Source organism: Ostrea edulis, chromosome 10, assembly GCF_947568905.1.
Source record: "Ostrea edulis chromosome 10, xbOstEdul1.1, whole genome shotgun sequence".
In the NCBI taxonomy this organism is placed as follows: Eukaryota; Metazoa; Mollusca; class Bivalvia; order Ostreida; family Ostreidae; genus Ostrea; species Ostrea edulis.
The window spans coordinates 20360105-20368553 of NC_079173.1; positions in this window are offsets into that span (position 1 = coordinate 20360105).

An 8449-nucleotide genomic window follows, 5' to 3' on the forward strand; every position below is an offset into this window, starting at 1 on the left:
ATTTGGGCTAGTGAACTACATATCTCGAGTTCAAATCCCACAGAGTCTTTTATTCATATGTGTTAAAATTATTTGTTTGCAAATCATTTCTATTCAATTTTGCATATTTTCTGCCTTTTTGGCATATATACTTATTATTTATCATCATATCTTTTATGATTAAACCAATTTGTACTGATTTGAGAAACTATTTTTTGGTGTAGTGAGCCACCTTAAGATAATAATGAAATATGACTTTCTGTAAATACAACTTAGTAAGAAAAATAGTTCTGCCAATTGCAAATTTCATTGTTTCATGACGATCTATAGAAAGTCAGTGATGATACAGATCAAAAATATTTGGAAGCATATACATGTAAAAAAAAAAAAAAAAAAAAAAAAAAAGAGCAAAAACGTTTTTAATGTGTTAGTGACGTTGTAGTATGTACAGTGTTTTGGTGTATTGATGTGACAAGTACCTGTTGTTAGGCTTATGAAACTCACCATAAAAACAAAGAACGCTGCAGGCACATAATAAAGAAAGAAAAAAGGGGATACCGGAGGAGAAGTTGGAAACTTGTTTAAATTTCCCGACAAGCAATAATAATGATAGCAATGATGAATTTTGCCAAATCTTCAGAACCTTAATTAGTGTGGGTATTTATAATGTTCGTCATTGCTGTTCTTACAGCATACAATTATGGTACATGCAATTGCAAAGTGGATTGAAATGTTTTCATGATCCTCCGCGTTGGATCATACCTGCCCTTTTCAATTGTGATGTCAAATGTTTTGTCTTCAGTGGGTGACAGTCACGAACGCTGTAGATTTCCAATCTTGCCAATCAATATACTGCGATTTGATGAATCTGAATCCTTTTGTTCATCTACTCATCATCAGACTTCTAAGAACCACATCGTATAATCTACAAAGCGTACAGAGTGCCGTGGAGCTGTTCTTTTTAAGAGATTGCTTTTAATGAGATTGTACAAACATTCTTACATTTCAAAAGCTGAATTTCTTCAAAACCTTGCTTCAGTTTTAGATACATTTAATGTCCCAGTCCAAGAGTTGGATGAATATGAGTTACCGTACCTATACTGGATTCTTAAACTTCATAAAAACCTTTACAAACAAATATACATTGCTGGATCCAGTAAGTGCTCTACCAAGCCCCTATCTTTGCTCCTCACGAAAATATTAACAGCTGTGAAGGAGAAACTTTAAACGTATTGTGCGACTACATATACCAGAAGTGGTGTAAATCAAATGTTGATTTTTAAAAAAAATCTAAAGAACTTTTAGTAAACTTGAAATCGCAAAGCTTTTCTGAAATCCACAACATCAAAGCGTATGACATTCAACACTTTTCACGACCATTCCTCACGATAAATTAAAGACTACACTTTTTGACATTGTAAACAGTTGCTTCTTCAACATATATGGAAAACGGAAATATTCATATCTAGTGATTGGTCATCCCAAAAATTACTTTGTTAAACACCAGTCTGACTCCACGCACAAGTACTCTGAAGTTGAAATCAAAAATATGCTGGAGTTCCTCATTGACAATATCATCTTTGTTGATCAGGTCTTCCAACAGTCTGTTGGAATTCTGATGGACAGGAATTGTACTCCTTTGTTAGCTGACCTGTTGTATATTCATACGAAGCAGGATTTATTTTAAAAAATTACGTGAGAAGAAAAAATCTCTTGCGACATTTAGATATATTGACGACATTTTATCTTTTAACAATGCTAATTTTCATTGATATGTCGATTCCATATATCCCTGTGAACTCGAAATAAAATACACCACAGAGTCGTTCATTTCTGCTTCATACTTATATACTTTATTGAAAATAGATATTAATGGCAAACTAACAAATCAACTTTATAATAAACGGGATGATGTCAGCTTCTCCATCGTCAACTTCCCATATTTAGGGACTGGTCAATATTTGATGGAGAGTTGGAACCGGTACAAAACGCAATAGGACAGACATTTATTTTGATTGGCATACCGATAGAACTCCATTTTTTTTTAAAATTCTCTCTCTCTCTCTCTCTCTCTCTCTCTCTCTCTCTCTCTCTGAATAAATATATATACATATATATTGCATATGTATCAATGAACAAAGATCTAACGTATTTCAAAGTTTTAGTTCAACTATCTTACAAACAATAATACTGTCAGAATAGTATGCATGTTTTATTTCATGCCCAAGTTGAATTTACTTGAGACAATTTGAAATAAAATACTGGCTATTTGGATTAATTTAATATTAAAACATGTAATCAAAAATCACAAAAAAAGGATCCAGCTGTGAATAAAGTTGCAACAATTACATGTACGTTTTGCATGGAGTATGGATTTCAATAATAGAAAATAAAAATGGTACATAATGTTCGTCATAACTTGAAGGATACATACCAAAATTTAACTAAAGTCTAAACACATCTTTAATAAATTGATAGTTTGCCAATACGACCTATTATTGGGTCAAATGCTGTCTGACTTGTTTCATACCGATTGTTAGGCCGTTCATGGCACACTGATTTTGACAACAGATAACACCGTATACCTCATCAAGATATAGGGCTCACAGCGGCTGTGACCGGTCGACAAGGGATGCTTACTCCTCCTAGGCACCTGATCTCACCTTTGGTATATCCAGGGGTCCACCTCTGGTATATCCAGGGGTCCGTGTTTGTCCAACTCTCTATTTTGTATTGCTTATAGGAGTTATGAGATTGATCGATGTTCGTTATCTTCACCTTTATAGGAGTTATGAGATTGATCGATGTTCGTTATCTTCACCTTTATAGGAGTTATGAGATTGATCGGTGTTCGTTATCTTCACCTTTATAGGAGTTATGAGATTGATCAGTGTTCGTTATCTTCACCTTTATAGGAGTTATGAGATTGATCGGTGTTCGTTATCTTCACCTTTATAGGAGTTATGAGATTGATCGGTGTTCGTTATCTTCACCTTTATAGGAGTTATGAGATTGATCAGTGTTCGTTATCTTCACCTTTATAGGAGTTATGAGATTGATCGGTGTTCGTTATCTTCACCTTTATAGGAGTTATGAGATTGATCGATGTTCGTTATCTTCACCTTTATAGGAGTTATGAGATTGATCGGTGTTCGTTATCTTCACCTTTATAGGAGTTATGAGATTGATCAGTGTTCGTTATCTTCACCTTTATAGGAGTTATGAGATTGATCGGTGTTCGTTATCTTCACCTTTATAGGAGTTATGAGATTGATCGGTGTTCGTTATCTTCACCTTTATAGGAGTTATGAGATTGATCACTGTTCGTTATCTTCACCTTTATAGGAGTTATGAGATTGATCACTGTTCGTTATCTTCACCTTTATAGGAGTTATGAGATTGATCGATGTTCGTTATCTTCACCTTTATAGGAGTTATGAGATTGATCGGTGTTCGTTATCTTCACCTTTATAGGAGTTATGAGATTGATCAGTGTTCGTTATCTTCACCTTTATAGGAGTTATGAGATTGATCGGTGTTCGTTATCTTCACCTTTATAGGAGTTATGAGATTGATCGGTGTTCGTTATCTTCACCTTTATAGGAGTTATGAGATTGATCACTGTTCGTTATCTTCACCTTTATAGGAGTTATGAGATTGATCACTGTTCGTTATCTTCACCTTTATAGTAAACGTCAACACAACAAGTAGACAGTGAGACAAAAATTCAGACATAAAGATAAATCCCATTGTTCTCTCTAATCTCAGAAATGTATGAACATTTCAAGTAGCGGAAATAATATTTCAGGAATGATTGAAAATAGGATTATCATACGGACACGTGGCATACACACCAAAAGAATATTACACATTTCAAAGTAATCCTGTTGTATATATCGATTTCTGAAACTTAATGAAGGAATATTTGGATTGATTTCTAGTATTTTTGCATGCTGTTTTACACCTTGTTTTTGTTCACAAGCGTATATTAAATTCGCGCGTTTTGAAAGATCTAAAAAATTTAATATTCTAAATTTCGATGACTTTAAAGACGTTCAGTCATGCATGTAACTCTCAGATGGTAGCTTTGCACCATTGGCTGATCACATGAACAAAAGATCTGGGCCTGCAGTTCCTCTTCAGGATTTTCTTAACCATTACTTCACTTATCAGTAGGATAAAGCTGTTCTGTGTCACATGGGTCTATAACCCAGCTCTAATTATCTCAAGGCAAGTCAGTGATTGGATAATTTCATCTCACAATGATAAGGACAGCTGACATAGAAGGAGCAATGCAACTATAATGTCATGTTTACAAACATATGTATTACATTAATGTAACTTAATAAGGAGTAGTAAATTACGAAATTCTTTGTTATATTTTACAAGTAAAACGTATTTCTAAGATATAGAAATGAAACCAATCTGAACGTCTGCTTTAACATTGATTGAGAAACATTAGAATTTAAAATGAACGAGTTTGGGTAGTTTTCATGAAATCCGAAATTCTGCTGATGGAAAGAAGAATCCATATTTGTCTTGGTTTGGGATTATTCTTCGTGTTCGGACGTGCTGGTGAATGAACATTACTATTTTCTTTTGCATAACAGATATCATACAAAATTAGATTAAAAAGTGAATACATGCTGACACAATTCTTCACAAAAATACTCACCGTATGAATGATATCTATGTAAAACTTATACGGTACCAATTTTGATGCACCAGATGGCCCATTTCGACAAATAATGTCTCTTCAGTGATGCTCAACCGAAATTTTTGAAATCCGAAATAACAGTAAACGTGTAGGCCCTAAGAGCTATTTCATCTATCTATCTATCTATCTGTATCTATCAATCTATCTATCTATCTGTATCTATCTATTTATCTGTATCTATCTATCTATCTATCTATCTATCTGTATATATCTATCTATCTATCTATCTATCTATCTATTTATCTATCTGTATCTATCTATCTGTCTATCTATCTAGTTTACATTGTCTTTCATTGTATGTAGTACACGTATGTAGTCGGAAGCTGGTATTTCATGGAATTGAATTTTCATATCCTATGTATTAGATAATAATCTTTTTCAAGAGGGTACCCCGAATCCTACAAGAAAACATAACTTATAGTGCTAGGAGTTTTGTAACATTCGGTTCACGAGTTTCTGCGTTTTACACTTTCAGATGAAATTTTACTTCGTAAGGCAAAGACAAGATTAGTCTTGGTGAAATCTCACCGAGTCTCTGGTCAGGGTTGGCAGACAGCTTATCATGGTGCAGTTCCCTTTGTGCAGGAGAGCCTTCGTGCGTGTCTCTGCTTTATGATAAGACAAGGAAGTTAACGTGTTGCACAAAGTGGACGCTTCTGCAGAGGAATTGGGTTATTATATGATAGACAGAGGAAGTAATCGAAAATGTGAGTAAATTCTATTGTGTGAGTACGTGTCACTGTGTGCATATTTGTTATTGCGTCAATCTGAACTTTGATTATCATAACAAATAATTAGAAAATAGAAATTTCGTTATAATTTTAGCTCGTGGGAATCCAGGTTAAAATATGTCCGCAGCTCAGTTAAGGCTATTCGAGAAAATCACAGTGCTGTTATAGATGTACCTCGATCTGTGCACTTCGCACCATATGACATCACAATGAAAATGTACGTCACAGCGTACATGTTATGATAGTTGTATCGCGGGGAAAGTGTCATAATATTTTGTCGTTATTTACTACTGTTGTCAAGTGATAAGCTGTAAACGTGAAAACATATCTTGTCAAATGATTATATATATATTATTCCTTTATGATATCAAATCATTCTCCATTTTTAATATATAGTATGCACGAAGGTGATATTCATATTATATTGTGATTATATTGCTCCTAATCTGAATGACTGATGCGTTTAAAAATTCCCTTATGTACATAAATAATCTCATACTACACAAACAGTGGCAAAGTTCAGGTTCATCTGGTATAAAAAAAAACCAATATGAATTTTTTATACATAATCTAGATATATTTATGCGTTTGAAAAGTGCGGGGAGCAATTTATACTGACGGTATTGATCATCGTCGGTTACCCACGGGTACTTCTAATCGATTCTCTCCACCATTAGGAGGGAACGTGTGTGGACTGAAAACCGTGGTTTCCGACGGTGATATGTATAAGAATGTTGACAACCCCGGTAATTTGCTGATGGTTGTTGATATGTTGTTAAATTATAGCATGTTTAGTTTGAGTACATGCATTTGTATCCAACACTTTTCATGTTAAGGATTTTTATTATTTTCTGAGTATATCAATAAAAATTCAGCTGGTTACCTGCATGAACCTGAACTGGGCCTCTTGCTGTTTTCCAAAACTAAAGTGTTACGTTATATTCAACTGACGTCACGGGAAATTACCATGAAGGGAATTTACGGTTGCTCAGTCGCAGTCAACATATGGGTAGTATTGTTTCGGTGTTTAACCGTAACAAGTGTAATGATACCTGTGAATTTGAGGTGCCATTTCACCCCATGATTATTGTAAATTTTACTATGGAAGCCCTTAACCTAATTACGTCTTCAGTACTCCTTTCGTGTCGTTAGAGGCGACTAAATGGGGCGGTCCTTCGGATGAGACCGCAAAAAACCGAGGCTCCATGTCACAGAAAATGTGGCACGTTAAATACAACTCCGTTCTCAAAGGCCACAAGCGCCGATCATAGGCCTAAATTTTGCAGCCCTTCACCGGTAATGGAGACGTTTACAAACATTCTCGAAAGGGATGTTAAATGATAAACAATCAATCAATTAATCATCGTTTCAATTTCAATTCAATCAATCCATTGTCTGGTTTTGGATGACAACGATATTTCACACAGTACTGAGTTATTTACCACCCGTTCTTCTCAAATAATTCTACGAACTATTGCAATATCCTACATTCACCGATGGACCAAATTTTGGTTTTAAAGGCATAAAAAACAGCTAATTTCGCCGATTTCGGCAAATCTTGTTTGTCGCAGATGCCGAAAATGACGTCATAGAACATATTACGTACATGTATATAACGTTTAAAGTCGCAATATCACTAGAAATGTGAAACCCTCTGAAATAAAGGTAGTTGTTTTTTAACTAAATGTCCAGCGTTCTCGAAAATAACTTTCATTTTTCTACTCCAGTTTACAATGGGGGTGGGTGGGGGTGTTATAAACGTGTATACTGTTCACAAAGCAGGGGGATATTTATATTTGTGACATCATCTCACAAGTTCGAATGTTATACATACAGAATATATGTACATGTAAACGTATTAGATATTCAGCATCATAAAAGAATGATATCTTTGTGCAATGTTTTTTATCTTCCAACTTCATGATGTATTTTCTATGATAGGTAATTTGTGGGAATGTCGGAAATGTGAATAACGTGGTATAAATTTTTAATGAAATCAGTGATCATATTTTCTTTTCTTCATTTACGATATCCCTCTGCAAGTTATAATTTTGAAAACGAAAATGCTTTAAATTAAAGATTTACCACATGCATTATGTATAACGATTTCCCTTTAGAAGTTTCTGAAGCATCATTCGCATGGTACATTGTATATGCTTCAGGTAATTAAATATTGATTTATTAATGATAATTAAAAATTGATTTATTAATGATAATATAATATTGATTTATTAATGATAATTAAATATTGATTTATTAATGATAATTAAATATTGATTTATTAATGATAAATATTGATTTAAACAAGTTTTGATGAGTAGTTCTCTGATTTTTGTCGACCGTGATTTTTACCTTAATATTCAATAGCTCTCTGTTTCCAGTGCAAGCTTGGATTTAATTTATGAATGTAATTGTATAGCAAATGCCTCTTGTTGGTCGTGCTATGCATTCTGCAATACAAATACCACCTCTCGTTAGGTCGAATGCTGTCTGACATGATTCATACCAATACATTATTGTTACACCACGGATATCATACCTATTGCTCGGCCGTTCTTGATTTTGACTACGGATAACTCCGTTTACCGGATCAAGGCACTTGATATAGGGTTCACGACGGGTGTGACAGGTCGACAATAGGCACCTGATCCCACCTCAGGTATATCTAGGGGTTTGTGTTTTCGCAACTCTCTATTTTGTATTACTTATAGGAGTTATGAGATTGATCATTGTTCGTTATCTTCACCTTTCAATCATTTAATATTACACGATACATGCATTTTCATTGGTTGAATATCGTGTCCAACGAGAGAGAAAAAAATCGCCGGAACTACTTTCTATTGATATGTTGGGAGATTCCTGTGGATGCTTAGTATTTATATATCTATTTATAGATGGGGAATCCTGGAACGAAAAACTTAACAATTCTATCGATCTATATAAATTTATTCAACAAAAAAACCCCAAACAAATATCAAATATAAATAATAACTAATTATGCAAAATGAAATAAACATGGCTA